Below are 21,771 nucleotides of genomic sequence, written 5' to 3'. Positions count from 1 at the left end.
GGGTTTGAAGTGGCAGAGGGGAGACTTAAACTGGATGTTAGGAAAGGGTTCTTTGCAGTGAGGGTGGTGAGACACTGGCACAGATCACATTGGGTGATTCTGTGATCCACAACCTCCCTGGAGGTGTTCAAGGCCAGGCTGGATGAGGCCTTGAGCAGCCTGTTCTAGTGGGAGGTGTCCCTGCCTATGGCAGGGGCTTGGAACTGGCTGAGCTTTGAGGTCCCTTCCAACCGAAACCATTCCATGACCCTGCGTCAACACCCAGCAACTGCAGAGGCCCCAGCAGAGAATGGGGCTTGGTCTGCACTGTGAAGACTACAGGAAGGTTGTAGAGATTCCCACTTAGGTGATGCAGCCCATGCAGACAGAGGTGCACATACCTGGCTTTGCTGCTGTCTGGAATAAAAGGTGACAAAAGGAACACCTCTGGGGAAGCAGGGTCACAGGATGTCAGGGGCTGGATACAGTGTGGAAAGAGATGGTTCCTCAGAGCTCACCCCCACAGCCTGGAAAAACATAACAGCAAGAACAGAAAAAGGGACATAAATACTTCACTGAGGAAAACTCTGGAATCACAGAACCATTTTAGTTGGAAAAGAACTTGAACATCATCAGGTCCAACCATTAAGCCAGGTGCCAAGGCACCACTAAACTATGTCCCTCATCACCACCTCTGAAACCCCTCCAGGGATGGAGATTCAACCTCTGCCTTGAGCAGCAGGTTCGAGAGCTTCACAGCTCTTCAGGCACTGGGGCAGGCAGCTCTAAGGTCCCCCCAGAGTCTTCTCCTCTGCAGGCTGCACACCCCCAGCTCCCTCAGCCTGTCCTCACAGCAGAGGTGCTGCAGCCCTTGGATCATCTTCGTGGCCTCCTCTGGGCTTGCTCCAACAGCTCTGTGTGCTTCTTACACATCCAAAGTCCTCTGGAAAGGTGAGAGTTGCCTTTCCTTTGTAACGCTGTATCACTGAGCTGCTTGCCAACACCAGACAACGCAGGTCCTTGCCCTAACCCCCCACTGACAGGTGCCCACTTGCTCTGTTGTCTCACACCAGCCTGGTGGTGACATTAGGCTGCCATAAAGGGTTGATGAGAGTTTGTGAGTTAATGAGGCATGTAGTGAATCCCTTCCTCCTCTGACTTACAGGCTGATCAATGGTGCTGCCTTGGAGCTGGCCCTATTGACAGGGGATGTTGGGGATTCAATCAGAGTGGCACAGCTTTGTCTCCTCTCTACTTTCTGATCGATTGCAGCCACTGCAGGATTAGTTTGGAACCCTTCAGTTATTTACCTGAAAGGCTGCTCTAGAAAAGGAGCACTTCTTCAAAAGGTACATGAAAAGAGGTCTCTTACCATAGACTGTGCTGCATCTAGTAATGCCTTCTAATCCTACTGCAGCCCTCTGCATCATCAGAAAGAACTAAGGACCCTTTATTTGATGCCAGCTTGGTTTTCTCTGGTAGCACAGCTCATGGTACTCGAGTCAGGTGAGAGCAGAGGAGGCAGAATCCTCACTTCTTACAATCACAGAATGTTGTGGGCTGGAGGGGACCTTGAAAGATCATCCACTCCAACCCCCCTGCCAGAGCAGGATCACCCAGGGCAGGTCACACAGGAACACATCCAGGTGGGTTTGGAAAGTCTCCAGAGAAGGACACTCCATAACCTCCTGGGCAGCCTGCTCCAGGGCTCCAGCACCCTCACAATGAAAAGGTTTCTCCTTGTGTTCCCATGGCACCTCCTCTCCTCCAGCCCCAGTGCCCCTTGTGCTGCCCTTGGCCATCCCTGAGCAGAGCCTGGCTGCATCCTCCAGACACTGCCCTGCACATCTTTAGCACAGCACTGAGGGCAGCCCTCAGGCTCCTCTGCTCCCAGCCCCAGCTCCCTCAGCCTGGGCTCACAGGAGGTGTTCCACTGCCTGCAGCAGCTCTGTGGCTTTCTGATGGACCCTTGCAAGCAGTTCCCTGAGGTCGCTTTTGAACTGAGGGGCCCAGAACTGGACACAATATTCTGGATGCATCTAGAAGTGGAGCTGGAAGCTGCCTTGTGGCACACACAGACTAGCCCAAATGCAGGGAGCAGTGGTTTGTACACCAGTGCATGCTGGCTTTAAAGCAACCTAAACCTTCAGGCTTTACAAGTGATCTTGCTCCCGTTTGGTGCAGATTCTTTCTGCTTACTAAGCCTGCTGCTGTTGGACTGAGAGTCCAGAGACTCCTGAGGGCAGCTGCTGCACACAGCTCACAGGCAGGGCCTGGCTCTCATGTGGCTGCTCCAGTTTTGCCCTGCTCTGCCAGCTCACACTGGTGCAAGGGAGAGCAGAGACGAGCCCTCAGCTTTGAGCAGCGTGTGTCTGAGGGCAGAGCTGGACATCCCCTTCACCTAGCAGACACCACTGGTGCCTTTAGCAGGTGCTCAGCCTCACCCAGCATTCCCAGCTGTTTTCACTGCCTTGGTTCAGCTGCTGGGGTGGGACATGCAAAGTTTGCTTCCTCAGGGAGCCTGGGAGGAAAGCAGTGCCTGAGAGATGCTAGCTTGTAGAATCACAGAATCAGTCAGGGTTGGAAGGGACCACAAAGAGCAGCCAGTTCCAACCCCCCTGCCATGGGCAGGGACACCTCACACTAGAGCAGGCTGCCCACAGCCTCATCCAGCCTGGCCTTAAACACCTCCAGCGATGAGGCTTCCACCACCTCCCTGGGCAACCCCTTCCAGCCTCTCACCACTCTCATGGTGAAGAACTTCTTCCTAACATCCAGTCTGAATCTACCCATTTCCAGCTTTGTTCCACTGCCCCCTGTCCTATCACTACTTGAAAGCCTAAAAGGTCCCTCCCCAGCTTTCTTGTAGCCCGCTTAAGTTACTGAAAGGCCACAAGAAGGTCACCTGAGAGCCTTGTCTCCAGACTGAACAGCCCCAACTCCCTCAGCCTCTCCTCACAGCAGAGGTGCTCCAGTGCTCTGCTCATCCTCATGGCCCTTTTGGAAAGAGCACAGTATCACACTGCACTTTGATCCTGCTGAGCTCAAAGAAATACCTGGGTACAGACCCCAGACACGAAAATGTCTGCTTGAGCTTCCTCACATTGCAGAGACTGCAGCTGTGCCTTTGCTCAAGGCCAGGACAGCTTACAAGCCCCAGCCTGAGCTTCTGCTTGGGGTCCGTTTTAGCTGTCAGGTTTGAGCCTTAGCAGAGACTGGTAGTGACTCTCAACTGTATTCATTTGCAAGTTGTTCCTTCCTCTGAACAAAGAAAGGCAGAGAGGACAGCAGAGGATATGCTCACATCCTCAGGTATCACCTGCCCTCTTCCATCTCTGGGAAATCAGAGACAGGCAACCAGGATCTGCCAAAGCAGAGGAGCAGCTCAGGGATCAATAGGAATGGAGAGAGAAAAATGCAGCAGGGACTTGTTAGAGTTTGCACGAAGGGAGCTGAGAGCAGGGTGTCAGCTCTGCCAGAAGAATGAACAACAGATTGCAAACTGAATTAATAACAAAGGGCAGCATCTGGGCAAAAGCTGCTGCCTGCACTTCTGATGTATGCCGAGGGGAAGCATGACAAGGCTGTACAACTGAACCAGAAGGGCTCCTAATCTTGTGCTCCTCCTCTAATGCTCATCAGCCTGCTGAGCTCTTCCTTCCCTCTACACTGCTCAGCAGCAGACAAGAAAAACTGCTGTGGATAAAACCCACCACCTGAGATAACATCAAAGGGGCTGGTGTTAACCATGAACCACTTTGAGCAGCTGGAAGGGAAGAAGTCATTCAGGTAGTGAAAAAGGTTTCACACCTGGGAAAAGGTTTGGGGTGTGTTCTGGGAACACAGTCCACCCAGCAAGGCTGGCTGCCACAGAACCACAGAATCAGCCAGGCTGGAAGAGAGCTCCAAGCTCAGCCAGCCCAACCTAGCACCCAGCCCTGGCCAATCAACCAGACCATGGCACTAAGTGCCCCAGCCAGGCTTGGCTTCAACACCTCCAGGGATGGCAACTCCACCACCTCCCTGGGCAGCCCATTGTTAATGGAAACAAGGATAAAAAAATCAGCTCAGTAGACTCAGGGGCTGCACAGGCTCACAGGATGTCAGGGGTTGGAAGGGACCTAAAGACATCATCCAGTCCAACCCTCCTGCCAGAGCAGGGCCATACAATCTAGCTCAGGGCACAGAGAAACACATCCAGACAGGCCTTGAACAGCTCCACAGAAGGAGATTCCACAACCTCTCTGGGCAGCCTGTGCCAGGGCTCTGGGACCCTTACAGGAAAGAAGTTGCCCCTTGTGTTGAGCTGGAACCTCCTGTGCTGCAGAGCCTGTCCCCCAACTCCTGACCCCCAGCCCTCAGATAGTTACAGACATTGATTCAATCCCCTCTCAGTCTTCTCTTCTCCAGACTAAGCAGCTCCAGGTCCCTCAGCCTCTCCTCATCAGGCAGTGCTGCAGTCTCCTGGGGACTCCTGATTGGGGAGCAGCCAAATCCTTCAGCAAAGGCAGCTGCAGGTCAGCACACGACTGCCCAAGCCATCAGAGAAGATGGCAAAGTCACTGGCTTGGGCTGTGCACAGTCACAGCTCCACTGCTGGCTCTGCTGCTAAGCCATGCTGGGTGTTTGCACCCTACCTGCAGCCTGTGGCAGAAGTGGAAGATTAGAAAAAGCCAAGTTTCAGAAGTGATTTGCACCCTGTGCAGTGCACACAGAGAAACTGCCTTGTAGTGCTCAATCCCAGCCCCTGGACATGAACAGAAACTGCCTTGTAGTGCTCAATCCCAGCCCCTGGACATGAACAGGAACTGCCTTCTAGTGCTCAATCCCAGCCCCTGGACATGAACAGGAACTGCCTTCTAGTGCTCAATCCCAGCCCCTGGACATGAACAGGAACTGCTTTCTAGTGCTCAATCTCAGCCCCTGGACATGAAGAGAAGAGACCTGTTTGGGAAGGAGAGGAAATGTGCTCTCTTCTCTGCCTCGTTTGTAATTGGCCATTGGTGACAGAAGACACAGGAGCAGTGGTGATGAGATTCCTTGCCCACGTTCCATTTCCTTAGCCAATAACTAAGGAAATAATAAGCCCCATTCTACCTCAGGTTACACTCTGTGCAGTCTCATTAGGCTGAATTACATTCCAGAACAAGTTCCTGTGAAACAGACATTCTGTCAGCTAAGAATCAAGAACCAAGCTTCTAAAGGCTCTACAGTGTGGGGGTTATTCTCCCCCCCAAGTGTTGTATTTTGGAAGTAACAGCTGCAGGGGTTGGAACTGGCTGATCCTTGTGGTCCCTTCCAACCCTGACAGATTCTATGATTCTATGCTTAATCAGTCAGGGTTGGAAGGGACCACAAAGAGCAGCCAGTTCCAACCCCTCTGCCATGGGCAGGGACACCTCACACTAGAGCAGGCTGCCCACAGCCTCAGCCAGCCTGGCCTTAAACACCTCCAGGGATGGGGCATCCACCACCTCCCTGGGCAACCCATGCCAGCCTCTCACCACTCTCATGGTGAAGAACTTCCTCCTCACATCCAGGCTGAAGTTTCTAGAAGAAATGAACTATTCAAGTCTGTTCTTAGATTATTTTTTTCTCCCTGGTTTTCTATTTTCCTAAATATAGCAGAAAATAATCTTCCAATTCCATTTTGGGTTATTTTTCTCCCTGTGCTTCCACTATGGCTTTTCATTTCTTTTCCCCATTCTGCTGTCCTTCACCATTCCTGCCTTCACTGTTCTCTCTTCAGATTCTGCTGCCCAACCTGATGCACAATTGTAGCTGGCATCCTTTTGGATTCAGCTTCTCAAAAGGTGAGCAGAAAGAAATTCCACCTGTGGGATTCATTTAACCCAGCCTCAGGTACTGAAGAGCTGAGCCTGCAGCTGGTGATACTTTCAGAAAGCCATTTGTCAGCCACAGAAGAGAAATGAGCTCCTCTAACAAGTGACTCCTCCTATCATTAAAAAGAAATCTAATTAATCACCTTCTGCACAATGCTTTTACTACTACCCCCTCCTCTGTGGGTAAGTATGGCCCAGATGAACTCTCAGGCTGCCCAGGTTCTGCACTGAGGAGCTCTTGTTGCTTTGCATAGCTCTAAGAGTAAGAAGAGAGAGTGAGGCAGTGCTGACAGCTGATGGATTGCTGAACACCACCCAGTAAGAGCAGTACCAATTCAAAAGGCAGATGGGTGAGTTGAGAGCTCCTGGCCCCTTGGGCAAGGGCCTTTTGCAGCTCCACCATGTGCACCCTTACTGGCTGTGGTCAGCAATGTTCTCCTGCCCCTCTACTCTGCCCTGGTGAGACTACATCTGGAGTACTGTGTTCAGTTCTGGGCCCCCCAGCTCAAGAGGCACAGAGAACTGCTGGAGAGAGTCCAGCACAGAGACACTAAGATGCTGAAGGCAATGGAACAACTCTGTTACAAGCAGAGCCTGAGGGAGCTGGGGCTGTGCTGCTGGGAGAGGAGAGGACTGAGAGGTGACCTCAGCAATGGTTACAAAGGTGTAAAGGTGAGTGGCAGGAGGCTGCAGCCAGGCTCTGCTGGGTGATGCCCAGTGCCAGCACAAGGGGCAGTGGTGGAAGCTGAGGCAGAGGAAGTTCCATTTAAACATGAGGAGGAATCTTCTCCCTGTGAGGGTGACAGAGACCTGGAACAGGCTGCCCAGGGAGGCTGTGGAGTCTCCCTCTCTAGAGATACTCAAAACCTGTCTGGATGTGTTCCTGTGTTATCTGGTCTAGGAGATCCTACTCTGGAAGGGGGCTTGGACTGGATGAGCTTTGGAGGTGCCTTCCAGCCTGGGCCATTCTGTGACTCTGTGATACTCTGACAACCTCCAGCAGAACCTGAGGTCATCTCTTCCAAGCAGATTCTCTCACAAAAAGGCAAACAGCATGAAAATTGTTTGCTGTTCCCTCTGCCTGGTAGGAGCCCTTCATGTTTTGTTCTGTGGAGAGGACATAAATATTTCATTATAGAAGCAAGGAGGATGAAGGAAAAGGCTTGAAGGTATCGACAGGCAGCTGCTTCAGTACAGAAAGTCTGGACCAGTGCTGCACCTTGCACAGCCCTTCACTGTGTCTGGTATCACACTGACTCCCTTCCAGCCTGAACAACTACCCTGGCAGAGAACCAGGACTGCTGAGAGCAGTGGGATTTAGAAGGCAAACACTTCTGCTCTCTCCAAATCACCTCATCACTAATAATTAACTTTGGAATCACAGCTAGGAGACACCAGACCATAAAGTAAAGCTTGGGGGAAAAGAAAAGCCACCAAATAAAGCCCTGTTTCCATTTCGAGCTGCATTTCATCTCAGCAGCTACATCACTGATAACACCAGAGAACACTGCTGGTGCCAGAACTGGTTTTACTGGAGGATATAACATACTGCTTGGCTGACAACAAACCTGTAGAGGTCTGTAGAGTTTGAATATGGCACCAAGCTGTGTGGCACAGTCGACTTGCTAGAGGGCAGGAACCCATCCAGCTCCAGGCTGGGTGGGGAATGGCTGAGAACAGCCCTGAGGAAAAGGCCCTGAGGCTCTGGGGTGATGCAAAGCTCAACAGGAGCCTGCAGTGTGCTGGACTGCAGCAAGAGCAGCGTGGCCATCAGGGCAAGGGAGGGGATTCTGCCTTCTCTTCTCCAGGCTGCAGAGCTCCATCTCTCTCAGCCTGTCCTCGCAACAGAGCTGCTGCAGCCCTCTGAGCATCTTCTGCACACAGGACTCCAGGTGAGGTCTAAGGAGAGCAGAGCAAAAGGGCAGAATCCCCTCCCATGTCCTTCTTGTGTTGGAGGCTCCAGAACTCCTACCTGCACTATCCTACTGCTCCAGTGATGCACTGGGTAGCAGTTCATTAAGGAGTTCATAGTAAAAGAGCAGGACTCCCTCAGCAGCATCAAGAAGTGATCTGCATAAGCACACAGGTGCAGAAGAAGGCGACGAAATGGTGGAAGGAGTCCAAGCTTTCCTCATTACACTCCCAGAAGCTCCACTGCATGATGACACTGGCAGCTGAAAATGTTCTTTTTGGGTCAGGTTATATTTAACACAGCTCTGATTAACAGCAGCAGCAAAGACGATTCTGCAGGCCTTGAGCATGCTAACTGAAACACACTGCTTGGATTCCTACCTGAAAGAGAGATTCCTTTTTTGTTGGTGGGTGGATTTCCCCCAACCCCCCCTCATCTGTACCTTATTGCAAATTGAATCTTAGTCTAATGGTTTGTCAGGTCACACTGTGCTGCTGTACTGAATTTTGCTGTGCATTCCAGACTGGCAGCACAGTGGCAGAGAGCCTCCCACTGCAGCAAACTACACTTTGCTTTCTTCCTCTTCAGGTTATGATTCTGCCTGCTCAAAGTTAAGTTCTTCCTCTCTTCCAAAAACTGGATGGAGGGAGGGGGCACTTTGCTCTTGGGGTTCAAAGTTTAGCACTCTTTCTGCAAGCCACAGAATCATAGAAGCAACCAGGATGGAAGAGACCTCCAAGCTCAGCCAGCCCAACCTAGCACCCAGCCCTGGCCAACCAACCAGACCTTGGCACTAAGTGCCCCAGCCAGGCTTGGCTTCAACACCTCCAGGGACAGTGATCACATTGGGTGATTCTGTGCTCCACAACCTCCCTGGGAAACCTGTGCCAGTGTCTCACCATCCTCACTGCAAAGAACTCTCTCCTAACATCCAGCTTCAATCTCCCCTCTGCCACTTCAAACCCATTCCTCCTCATCCTGTCATTACCAGACCTTGTCAATAGTCCCTCCACAGCCCTCCTGTAGCCCCCTTCAGATACTGGAAGGCTGCTTCAAAGTCTCCTCCAAGCCTTCTCTTCTCCAGGCTGCACAGCCCCAGCTCTTGTATCCTGCTGTCACAGCAGAGCTGCTGCAGCCCTCTCAGCATCTTGGTGGCCTCCTCTGCACTGGCTCCAACACTTCCATGTCCTTCTTCTGTTGGGGGCTCCAGAACTGCCCCCAGGACTGCAGGTGGGGTCTGAGGAGAGCAGAGCCAAGAGGCAGGACCCCTCCCTTGCCCTGCTGCCCACACTGCTCTTGCTGCAGCCCAGGATTACAGCAAGTGGGTTACAGCAAAAGGACCATACCCTACTGAACACCAAGGCAAGCACTGAGTCATTGCCTTTAATTGCCACTGCTTACACAAAAAGCCCCAAAGCCAACCTTATCTAGAAACTGATTTAATTCAGGCAGGGGAATCCCATCTGAACGTTGTCTCTTTTAAGTTTGGGGTTTTTAATCCTTTTTTCTGCCTGCTTTGCCACACATTGATCCCCTCAGGAAAAAGCAAGGTAGTCCCTGTGGTAATGGGGCAGATCCCTGTGCTGTTAATCAAATGGAAAAACCATTCACACAATCTATAATGCCATATTAAAAGGGTAAATTAGATCATTACTGCCTAGGGGGGTAGCCTTTCAGTGTGATGGCATCCTCCAGATCAGCAGGTCCTAAGCTTACATTAATTGTTCTTGCTAATAAAGCAAGTGCACTAAGGAGGGAAGCTAATTATTTCCCTAACTGATTCCATTCCCACTCAAAGACATGAACTGGAAATTAAAAACAGGAGAGGGCCCCCTCTGAAAAGCAGCAGGAAAGGAACAGGCAGGAGGTTACCAAGCAGAAAAGAACCCAGGGCTTTAATTCTCTAGGTGGTAGTGCTGTGGTCTCACAGGGAGCTGAGATCCTGATCAGAGAAAAAGCAGCAAGGGAAATCATGAGGCAAATTCATGATGTGGTTGTGACAGCACCTCCCAAAGGGCTCCCCTAAAAGAGCTGCCATGCACTACTATGCAATCTCCCAGCCTCGGGTCTCCTCTGGCTTGCTCTTGGCATCACAGGACCAGAGAATGGTAAGGGTTGGGAGGGCCCTCTGGAGACAGCTACTCCAACTCCTCTGCTCAAGCAGCTTCCTTTGCAACAGCTTGGAAGGGATCACACCCAGGTGGGGGCTGAGTAGCTATGGAGGAGGAGACTGCACAGCCTCTCTGGGCAGCTACTCTTAAAATCTAAGTGGCCCTTACAAAATGACAGAAGTGATGGATTCTGCCTCTGTCCAAAGTGTTTACCTCTGCCATAGTGAGAGCTGTCTCCAGCCAGGCCAAACAGAAGAGTGTGCTTAGCTCTGATTGTGCCTATAGAAATCAGGGGGAATTTGGGAAGAGTGGGAAAGAAAATGTCAGCGTCCCATGCTGTAGGTGATGTACAAGCACCAGCCAGAGGGGAGAGGGAAGCAAATCCTTACAAGCAGCCAGCCCGAGGCTGGGGATGGCAGGGAAGGTGTGAAGCACCTTCACTCTGCCAGCAGCAGCAGCACAAGCTGCTTCACAGCACTGCTGCACACCACAGGGCTGCTCCCTGCCACACGTTTGTGTTTGATGGGTGGCTGGCAGAAGGCAAGAGCTGAAACAATCCTGCTGGTCTGAAAGTGGAGGAACTGCAGCCTGTACACTGACAGAGATTGAGGTCTGACTGCAGAAGTTTAAAAGATTCACCACTTTGGGTTTTCTAACCTTCAAATTCTGTGCCTGGTTTCTGTCATTATTACTTTTCCAACCATAAAGCTAACCTCTTCTCTCTACAATCTCATGGATCATTTCTCTATCTCGTCTTTAAAAACCCAGGGAAGTTTCTCCACAGCTGCACAACACTTATTATTTTACACTTTAAAAAAGACATTACCTAGCCCTGCAAAAGAAAGCCTTTCATCTTCCCTGTCCTTTGCAAGTCACGGAACAATTTCTACTCACAGCACTTCAGTCTTCTCATCTTCACATCTCTTACCATCATCTCCACCCTGGGCCTGAGATTCTACAGCAGGTTAACACTGCCCAGAGTTTGCCATGTTTGTAAGCTCTACCCAGGTTCTGGGCATCTCTCTTCAGCCCCCTCCACGAATCACAGAATAGAATCAAGCAGGTTGGCAGAGAGCTCCAAGCTCAGCCAGCCCAACCTAGCACCCAGCCCTAGCCAACCAACCAGACCATGGCACTAAGTGCCCCAGCCAGGCTTGGCTTCAACACCTCCAGCCACAGCAACTCCACCACCTCCCTGGGCAGCCCATTCCAATGCCAATCACTCTCTCTGACAACAACTTCCTCCTCACATCCAGCTTAGACCTCCCCTGGCACAGCTTCAGACTCTGTCTCCTTGTCCTGGTGCCTGGCTGCAGAGCCCAACCCCACCTGGCTACAGCCTCCCTGCAGGCAGCTGCAGACTGCAATGAGCTCTGCCCTGAGCCTCCTCTGCTGCAGGCTGCACACCCCCAGCTCCCTCAGCCTCTCCTCACAGGGCTGTGCTCCAGGCCCCTCCCCAGCCTTGCTGCCCTTCTCCAGACACCTTCCTGCATCTCAACATCTAATCAGGTAAAACACCTCATTTACATATGGGTTATTAACTGACATTTTTACCTGTCTCACACTGCAAAGTGACATTTCTTGCTGATGGTACCTGTGGCACCTTCCTCAGCTAGCTTCTGCTCCTCCTCACCTTCTCTAATCAAGCTCTTATGCATAACCATGCAAGCAGCAAGATGCCTGTGGACAGAACTGCTCTCTTTACCAGTGTGCCAGTGCTTAAAGGCCAAAAGGAACTTTCTAAGTAACCTGAATGATTGACCACACAGCAAAATACTTGATGATCTATGAGGTCTCTTCCAACCTTGGTGATGCTGTGATACTGTGATACTTGTCCAGAAGAAAAGGATGCAAGAACAGCTACTCTGGAATTGTTCAAAGCCTGAAGCTAATGCAGTGCCTCCTGCACTGGCCAGGCAGAAACACAAGACCATTGCCAGCAGTCTGTCTGCCACCATGACTTTGGTTTGAAAACCTTGCAGCGTTGAGGGAAGGGTTACCTTCTCCTAATGCATGCTGCCATCATGTCACTTAGACTTCTGGTTTGGTGATGTTGAGAGCATCCTTTCTAGGTGGTCTCACAGGGCTTGCCCTTAGTAACACTGCCATTTGCTGCTCTTTCTCCCAGTCCTATCCTCTGCCCAGAAACATGACTGAGTTGATGGAGAATTTGCTCTGCAGTGAAAATGCCAGACCTGGAGGTTTATGAAAAACAGAGTGTTTGAAGAGGAAACTAAAATTAACTCCCATCAGAAAAGCAAATCAATCCCAGAAATAGTGTTCCTGCAGTAGACATCTCTTCTTGATTCAGCTTCCAAGATCACTGCCTGCACAATCAGAATGTGCAATCTGGTAACCACGAAGAGAGCTGTGGTTCAAACAGGTGCCAAAGATCCTGCCTCTTCTACTGCAGGGACACATCCAGCAGGACACTGAGGGAGCACAAGGAATGCAGAGGACACCAGGTCCTAGGCACCTTGGGCTGATAGTTCTGCAAAGACTCCTTCAGTTTGCTCACTCATAGATCATCCAACTAACCCAGTGGAGCCCAGCAAAGAGCAGTGGAAGCTTGGATCAACCTGTTATGTGCAGTGGGGTATAAAACTCCTCGTGTTGCTCTCACATTTTAAGTGTGTGCTTTCAAGAGGTAACAATCAGATGCCCAAGTTCCTTACCCAAATCATGTCCAGACTGCATCTGACAGAGGAAGAGCTGCTTCATACTCTGGTGGGTAAAGCTCTTGCCCCCAGATTAGTTACTCTGAAGCCACCAAACACGATGCACACGTGAAGCTCAGATTTCTCACCACTCCCAAGTATCAATCAGCTTTCTTCCAGCACCTCTGCTGCTTTGAGGCTAACTGGAATATTTTAATGAGAGAAATTAGCTGCTAGGCTGTGAAAAGGAAACAAAGGTGATGTCTGCTTCACTCACAGGCTTGCTGAGATGTATAAAAGCAAGGACACAAACATAGATAAGACACAGTGCATGTGGGTCTCTGACTCTTGGAGTCTGTGCTTCTCCCTGGGCTTCTTCCGTGTAACTAATCCTTCTGCTTCTAACCCCCCTTGCTTATCCTCCAAACTCACCTTGCATGTAAGGCAGACTCTGGGATAAGGCAGAGGGGTGGAAAGAAGGTGGAAGGGTGGTTGGGAGCCCCTCCTAGGGACTCTGATTTCATGAGAGTCGGGGGGCAGGTAACTCCCAAACCATCACAGTACCCCAAGTCTCTGAAGTGCACAAAGACCCTGCAGAAACACAGCTGTGTTGTGCCATCTAAGGGGACACAAAAGCAATTCCCTAGCCTTGTGTTTCAACCTGATCTGCTGTGCAGTGCCTTTGCCTTTTACCTCACCACTTGCTCTCTAATCCCTAAGTTAAATACTGTTCCCTGGGAAAAGCCCAAACACCTGGCAGTAGGTGCTGCTTACTGGCACAAGCGTGGTGCAAGCTTTGTGTAAAACCCTGCCAGGGGCTCTAATTGTAGCTTTCAGAGAGCTTCTGTGCTCTGCAAACAAGTCTTTATCTGTCTTCTTCATATTTGCTACCACCAAATAAGCAGTTCCTGTAGAGCTGATCTCAATCCACAGTACTGTGGGTATTGACTCTGAGCACACCCTCAGCAAATTTGCAGAGGACACCAAGATGAGTGGAGCAGTTGATAAGTCTGAAGGATGGGATGGGGCTGTTCAGAGGGACCTGGACAGGCTGGAGAGGTGGCTGAGGTGAGCCTCAGGAGGTTCAGTAAGGCAAAGCATAAGGTCCTGTACCCAGGCCAGGGGAATCCTAGATATCAGCCCTGGCTGGGGGATGGTGACCTTGAGAGCAGCTCTGAAGAAAAGGACTTGGGGAGCTGGTAGGTGAGAAGCTGGACAGGAGCTAACAATAGGCACTTGCAGCCCCTTTAGAAAACGTTCAGTTTGAACTAAATCTTCCTGCACACTGAAATCCTGAAGGAAAAACGTCAGGGGATGGATTCTGCCTGCACACTGTTCTCAGAATAACCTCAGCTTGTGTGATTTAACCCCAGGGCCAACAGAACGCTGGCCACAAGCCACGACCCGCTCACTGTGCGGGCAGCAGCAGGGACCACAGCCCCTGTATGTCCCCTAGGACAATCACTTCAGTTCTACTCTCCTCTCTTTCAACTTTAGGAAAGGACACTGTGAAAGGATGTGACTCAGCCTGTCTCTTTTATCCTTGATCCAGTGCATTGCTTTAGGAATGACAAGCCTTCACAGGCATGTCACACTGGAGCAGCCTCTAAGCATGATGGAGGCAAGCAAAGGTGCTGAGTCTTTGATTCTAATGGGCAAAGACCCAGCCTGGAGAACAGCTAAGGTCATTGCAGCTTGTACTGACCTCACCAGGGTGTAAAACCTTGAGTCTGGAGATAGTAATGTCTTCATACTTCCCACTTAGCATTCAAAGATGATCCAGGCAGCTGGTTGCAGAAATGCTCTGCTGGTGTAAATAAAGCAGTTACCTTTGACACAAATAACCTCAGCAAACCAGACCAAAATAGCCCCTTTCAGGCACAGCACTGCACAGGCCTGTGTCAACTTGTGAGCAATGCCTCCTCCCTTTATTTTCACTCAGAATTGTGTGTTCTCTGTTTAAACAGGGCATCAGAAATGATCCTATCTTCCTCAGCAGATGGAAGGCACAGGCTAGCACAAGCTGCTACCTCTGCTTTCCAGTTTTTGTCATTCAGGACAACCAAAACGTACCAGTGGGAGGAAAAAAATGAAGCTGCACCACAATTGTCCATCAAAGCAAGCCCTTGAAATGCCCCTGCCACATGTGCCTTTTGAAACAGCCCCTGCAGAGAGCTGTGCCCACGGCACTGACAGGATGGTCAGGATGGGTCCTCGGCTCCCGGGCAGGATTCCTGCTGGGCAGCAGCCTGCCTCCCACATTGCTGCAGGGCCTCTGACCACGGTGCCACACACACTGTACTGCAGCTTGCAGCCACTTGCCCTCACCAGGAAAGGAGTGCAGCCCAGCAAGTCCTGTCTGCAGAGCACCTACTGAACCTGAAAGAACAAGAACTGTCCTGCTCCAGTTACTGGGACCACTGCAGATGTGAAGTCTCAGGAAAACACTGCAGGAGAGAGGAATACTGTGGAAGATGTTCATTTCAGTCTATAACAGGAGGAAATAAAAGATGTCAGTTTCTCTGTTTCCATGGAACTGAGCTGCCTTTTCCAGCTGTCTCTTTTTCCTGAGCATTACAAGGTATAGAACTGTAAATTCTCTGCTTCAAATAGACCAAAGCATTTCAATTAACATCTGATAAGGTTGATGTATCAGGAGCAGTGTGGGCAGCAGGACAAGGGAGGTTATTCTGCCCCTGTGCTCAGCACTGCTCAGGCCACACCTTGAGTACTGTGTCCAGTTCTGGGCTTCTCAATTCAAGAGAGATGTTGAGGTGCTGGAAGGTGTCCAGAGAAGGGCAGCAAGGCTGGGGAGGGTCCTGGAGCACAGCCCTGTGAGGAGAGGCTGAGGGAGCTAGGGGGGTGCAGCCTGCAGCAGAGGAGGCTCAGGGCAGAGCTCATTGCTGCCTGCAGCTGCCTGCAGGGAGGCTGTAGCCAGGTGGGGTTGGGCTCTGCTGCCAGGCAGCCAACAACAGAATAAGGGGACAGAGTCTGAAGCTGTGCCAGGGCAGGTCTAGGCTGGATGTGAGGAGGAAGTTGTTGGCAGAGAGAGTAATTGGCATTGGAATGGGCTGCCCAGGGAGGTGGTGGAGTGGCTGTGGCTGGAGGTGTTGAAGCCAAGCCTGGCTGGGGCACTTAGTGCCCTGTAGTACATGTAGTGCCCTCATCCAACCTGGCCTTGAAGATTCCTATGAGGACAGACTGAAAGAGTTGGGGCTGTTCAGTCTGGAGCAGAGGAGGCTCCCAGGTGACCTTCTTGGGGCCTTCCAGGATCTGAAGGGGGCTACAAAAAAGCTGGGGAAGGACTTTTTAGGCTCTCAGGGAGCGACAGGACTGAGAATGGAGCAAAGCTGGAGATGCATAGGTTCAGACTGGATGCGAGGAGGAAGTGGTGAGAGGCTCATGACAGTGGTGAGAGCCTGGAATAGGCTGCCCAGGGAGGTGGTTGAGGCCCCATCCCTGGAGGTGTTTCAGGCCAGGCTGGATGAGGCTGTGGGCAGCCTGCTCTAGGGTAGGGTGTCCCTGCCCATGGCTGAGGGGTTGGAACTGGATGATCCTTGTGTCCCTTCCAACCCTGACTGATTCTATGATGTCCAGGGAAGAGGCATCCACAGCCTCCCTGGGCACTTCCTCAGCTCCAGTCTAAGCCTGCTCTGCCTCACCTTCAAACCATTCTGCCCCATCCCATTGCCAGACACCTTGATGAAAAGTTCCTCTCCTTGACTTTTTGTCCTGAGCTTTAATTGCTTTAGAGATATCAATGACTGTTAAGTCTTTGGGAGTAGTCACACACATGTCTGCAGCACAGCCAGATGGATAGTTGCAGCCTTCCAAGGTGGCTCTGCTCAGTAAAGCATTGTGTGGGAGGAGTGTCAGAATCAACAGCCAGCAATATGCTGTGGTGTTGGTTCCCTGCTGTCCCCCAGACTCAGCTTTTGAACACAGACAGGGTTTAGTGTTTCACTTGAACCTGATGCACAGATTTAGACAAGGTAACAGCTAACAGAATGTTAGGGGTCGGAAGGGACCCCCAGAGATCATTCAGTCCCAGCCCCCTGCCACAGCAGGAGCGCTGGGGGCAGGTCACACAGGAACACATCCAGGTGGGTTTGGAAAGCCTGCAGACAAGGAGACTCCACAGCCTCCCTGGGCAGCCTGCTCCAGGGCTCTGGCACCCCCACAGCATAGTTTCTCCTCATGTGGAGGTGGCACCTGCTGGGTTCCAGCTTATGCCCCTTGTCCTCTGGAGGGAGGGCTCCGAGGAGACCTTTTTGTGGCCTTCCCCTGTCTGAAGGGGGCTACAAGAAAGCTGGGGAGGGACTTTTTAGGGTGTCACAGAATCACAGAATTAACCAGGTTGGGAAAGATCTTCAAGATCATCAAGTCCAACCTATCACCTAACCCTTCTAATTAACTAACCCATGGCACTAAGTGCCTCATGCAGCCTCCTCTTAAACACCTCCAGGCATGGCGACTCCACCACCTCCCTGGGCAGCCCATTCCAATGCCAATCACCCCTGCTGTGAAGAACTTCCTCCTAATGTCCAGCCTGAACCTGCACTGGCACAACTTGAAACTGCATCTTCTTGTTCTGTCACTGGCTGCCTGGCAGCAGAGCCCAACCCCATCTGGCTACAGCCTCCCTTCACGTAGCTGTAGACAGCAATGAGGTCTGCCCTGAGCCCCTTCTTCTGCAGGTTATCAGTAGTGACAGGACTGGGGGGAATGGAGCAAAAGCAGACGTGGGCAGGTTCAGAGTGGATGGGTTACACAGGCTGCTAGGGATTACCTAAGGCCCATACAGGCAATGCCTCTGAGGAGATACTTGCTGGGAAAAGCTAGAAACAGTTTGTGGTGAGCCCAGGGCTTCAGCAGCTGGATGGAGGCTGTAAAAAGCATCATGGTTTTATGCATTGCTTGCTCTCAACTCAGACACACACAGAAGTGACTTTCAAGTCGTGGGCATGTGCCTGCTTCCCTTTCCCTCAAAAGGTGGACACAGAGTTCAAGCTAAAGTTTCTGGCAAGATTCACCTATTTTCTGAATGGCTTTGTTATTGAAACCCAGAGCATCTCAGAACAGGTTGTGACTGCCATATCTGATCCTCTCAAGCAGCACTCAGCTCAGATGCAGGCAGACATCTGATCAGAAAACAGCTGCAGCAATTTAAGACACACAAGTATCAGTGCCTCTCCCAGCAGCTCCAAGTAAGCTAGCAAAGGTTGCACTGGATCAGATGAGGCAGGCTTGGAACTTCCCTTCTGCTGACAGGCCAAAAGGGTTGATAAATCCCAGTGAAGGGACAATCAAGAACAAATTTCTATGAGATTACATCTTCAGCCACCAGCTGCATCTGCTGAGGGAATGTATGTCCATGCCTCGGTTAAGCTGGTTCCCAGGGCAGGACAGGGCACTGCAGCACTGGGATCAGCTGCTTCTGGCAAAGGCTTTGGCACTGCAATTGTTCAGAGACCACAGGAATAGAGGAATCTGGTAAGATGCCAGTGCAAATGGGAGCCTCCCTAGAAGGCAGGGGGAACAGCAATGATAATTCCAAGTTAAAAACTGGCCCCAGACATTCTGAGCAAGAAAATCAGTCAGAGAAAGTGACTGTTGAGGAGCAGAGGAAACTCCTCTCCATTGCAACAATTCCTGTGTTAAAATTTCCCTGCCAATAACTGCAGATCAGAAGACAGAACTAGAAATAGAAGGAACTAATTTTTCCCTAATTCAGGACTCACTGAACTACACCTGAAGGCAAAGGGCAGCTGTAAACAACCCAGGCAGACAGAAAGTTCTGAGCTTGTAGGACTTCTGTACCATTTCACTATGACTTGGAGTCATCTATCAGGTAGTACTGCTTGGTGTGACAGCCACAGCACCCCTCACACCTCGGCAAGCTCTCCACACCCCAGTTAGCTACTGGCTAGTAGCTGCTCTCAGTTTAAATACTCAGCTAGCTGTAAAGTTAGCTATCTGGGGAGTTAGTGCAAGTTCAGCCACCTTTCCTGCATGGGTTGTGCCATGCTGCCAGGCCTTTTAGACAAGGCAGAAATGAAGCCAGGAAGGAAAACATGATAGAAAGAAGTGTCAGTCCAGTGCTGGCAGTTTTGCACACATACCAAATTTCAGACTACTCCTGTTAGGTGTAAACCCAGCACAGAACGAGAGCCTTGTGAGATGCTTTCATTTCAGTGTTGGAAGATGGCTTGAGCAGATACCCGGGAAGCAGAGCAGCTTCTCTTGCTGCCATCCATCTACTTATGCCTGCAAAATACATAGATGTATTTCTGAGAGGGATGAAGCTGAGCAGAACTGCCCACAGCTGGCAGAGACAAGCAGAGCAGTGCAGAACAGCTTCCACAGCTGTGTGCTGCTCTGCTGCTGGGAATCTGGGCAGAGTTCTCCTGAGATCATGCTCTGATTCACTCCCACCAGCACCCAAAAAGGCTGCTGGCTCTCTTAGGGAGGTGAAATGCCCTGCTGAAGGGATGTTCAAGGTGAAGCCACTAGAGTGTACTGCTGGAAAACTAAGAGGAGGAGCACCTTTACAGCCGCCAGTAGCCCTGCATGAAGCCAAAACAGACCCAGTGTTCCCAGTATAGAAACAAGCCCACACTCAAGATAAATAATGGGATTCTAACTTAGTCAGAGCAGAACTTATGTAATAGAGTGAATACATTTCTGCTGAGTGGCAGTGGAATACCACAGCCCTTTGAGCTGTACCAAAGCCATCTCCAGAGCACGTAAGTCATGCAGTTCCTGAGTTACAGTGATGAGGTACACAGAAAAAAGTGGAAATTAAACACTTCATAAGCAGTGAGAATGTCATCTGCAGAGGATCACAGAATCAGTTGGAAAACACCTTTGAGCTCACCAAGTCCAACCTATCACCCAGTATTATCTAATCAACTAAGCCACATCCAGTCTCTGTTTAGAAGAACAGAAAGGCAAAGCCAGCCAAACATCCCAATCCAAGACATTTTACAGCCTTCAGGACTTCAGAATCCAAACCCGAGCTGTTTATTCTAAAGAACTGTGAAAATACACAGGACCTGAGTTTCAGAGGAAATCAGTTCTCTCTGATGGGATCACAATGTCTATAAACTTCACCTGCAAACAGCCACAAGATGTTCAATACCTCACAGAGAGGAGAGCCAAAGGTGAAAAAGAATAAATCATTAGAGTCTCCATCGTGAGGAATAATGTACTACAGGTTCCCTTTTCATCAGACAGCTGAGAATCTAACCTCAGGCACTTAGCCTGTGCCCCTGCACAGATAAAACACACAAGAAACCAGGTTTCCTTTGTTGCCCTGCTCACAGCCCTGCTGGTCTGACCTGCTGGTTCAACAGAGCCTGCCACTCCATTCATCCACTGCACAGCCAGTGCTGCTGCAACAGAAATTCCAGAACAGAGGATATGTTGTTGGCATTTTCCAGCTAAATTACAGAACCCTCAGAGCTGACACCCAGCAGAGACTCAGCAGGGTCTCACCTCCTGAGTCTCCAGCATCAGATGAGCGCTCTTCCCACACCTCCAGGAAGGGCTGAGTGGAGACTAAGACAGACTGGTGTGGACAGCAGGCAGTAACAGATCTACACAAACAGATGAAGCCCTTTATGAACAGGCTTGACTGCTCGTGATGCCCTTGCCACCCATCTGTTAGCTACCCAGCAGTTCCACTGTGTATCCTGGAATTCTCTCTGGGCTGCTACAAAGAGACTAAAGAAACCTGCTGGGGGCCACAAGGTGACAAGCAACAAAACTCTTCACAGTGCTCTTACTAGGCTAAATAACTCACTCAGCATCTCCAGGCAGATAACACAAACCGTGATTAATTCTCTTCCCACCAAGGGTAGATTTGAAGGACCAGCAAAGAGTTTCCTGCTGGCTCTCAACCCCTGCTGCAGCATGCCAGCAGCGTGCTTCAGAGCTACACACAGCAAGTCTGTCCTACCAGCAAGACAGCTCTGCTCTCAGCTCACAAAGCAGCGTTAGTAATGAATGTTCATTGCGGCAGCAAGTGGCTTCCTGGGTTTTTTTTCTTACCTAGGATATATTTCAGTCTCTCTTTGTTCAATTCCACACATTAAAACTAGGAGCACTGAACACATTCAGTAGTGTTCACCAATGTGCAGCTTTATAAAGAGGTTCTAGAAAATCTCACCCTGGGAAGCTGTCTCTTTTGGCTAAGAAAAGGCTCTGCAGCATGCACTGCTTTTGCCTTTAGTGCCATGGTCAACCCAGTTTGTGCACAGTCAGACCTCTAAATGAAGGATGGCCCTGGCAGCCCGGCAGGGCAAAGGTGTGCCTCCTCCCTGCTGCTGCTCCTTTCAGGACAACGAAGAACGTTGCAGCCTTTACATACTCTTGCACCAGGAGGGAGCATTTTATCATAGCTACAAATACCCTTAGCTGCATCCTTCTGGCAAGCTCCGTTTGGACCAGCTGCTTCCTAGGGCAGTCTGCTCGACAAGAGGTGAGCAGGGCACAACACTTTATTTATGGCTACAGGGACCAAGAACTACAAAAACAACCTCCCTGGAGGTGTTCAGGACCAGGCTGGATGAGGCCTGGAGCCACCTGTTCTACTGGGAGGTGTTAGAACTGGATAAGCTCTGAGGTCCCTTCCAACCTAAACCATTCTATGATTCTATCCTGTCAGGCTACTGAATGTGTCGAAAGAATAATTAAGTCTGTACACCAAGATGCCTGCTACCATAGCACACAGCTTAGGAAAGAGGAAACTTGGCTTCAGAATAGTCCTGAGTATGGACATTTGGAAAATGATAATGTTTGATATATAATTTAATGAACTCTTTAGAGTTTTAAAGGCCAGAAAGTCTCTAGCTTTGTTCTGCTGCACCTACAACCGATACAACATACAGTCCGCAGGTTCCTACTACCTGCAGGGAGGCTGTAGCCAGGTGGGGTTGGGCTCTGCTGCCAGGCACCCAGCAACAGAACAAGGGGACACAGTCTCAAGCTCTACCAGGGGAGGTCTAGGCTGGATGTTAGGAGGAAGTTGTTGTCAGAGAGAGTGATTGGCATTGGAATGGGCTGCCCAGGGAGGTGGTGGAGTTGCCGTGCCTGGAGGTGTTGAAGCCAAGCCTGGCTGGGGCACTTAGTGCCATGGTCTGGTTGCTTGGCCAGGGCTGGGTGCTAGGTTGGACTGGCTGAGCTTGGAGCTCTCTTCCAACCTGGCTGATTCTATGATTCTATTTTTTGTGTATTTGCCATTCCATTCAGAAATTAAACACTGACAC

General features: G+C 50.6%; 1 protein-coding gene across 5 annotated transcripts in view; it reads right to left on the bottom strand.

Moving 5' to 3' along the window:
* The window catches only part of LOC135189407 (prolactin-releasing peptide-like), a 79,719-nt gene that overhangs the window by 40,009 nt on the left and 17,939 nt on the right, over positions 1-21,771 (bottom strand). For all 5 annotated transcript variants that reach the window (XM_064169746.1, XM_064169745.1, XM_064169744.1 and 2 more), the window contains one exon: positions 381-506. The gene's annotated coding sequence lies outside the window, so the exon portion shown is untranslated. The remainder of the gene's footprint in view (positions 1-380; positions 507-21,771) is intronic.

Source organism: Pogoniulus pusillus, chromosome 32, assembly GCF_015220805.1.
Source record: "Pogoniulus pusillus isolate bPogPus1 chromosome 32, bPogPus1.pri, whole genome shotgun sequence".
In the NCBI taxonomy this organism is placed as follows: Eukaryota; Metazoa; Chordata; class Aves; order Piciformes; family Lybiidae; genus Pogoniulus; species Pogoniulus pusillus.
This window is presented reverse-complemented; position numbering and strand designations above follow the sequence as displayed.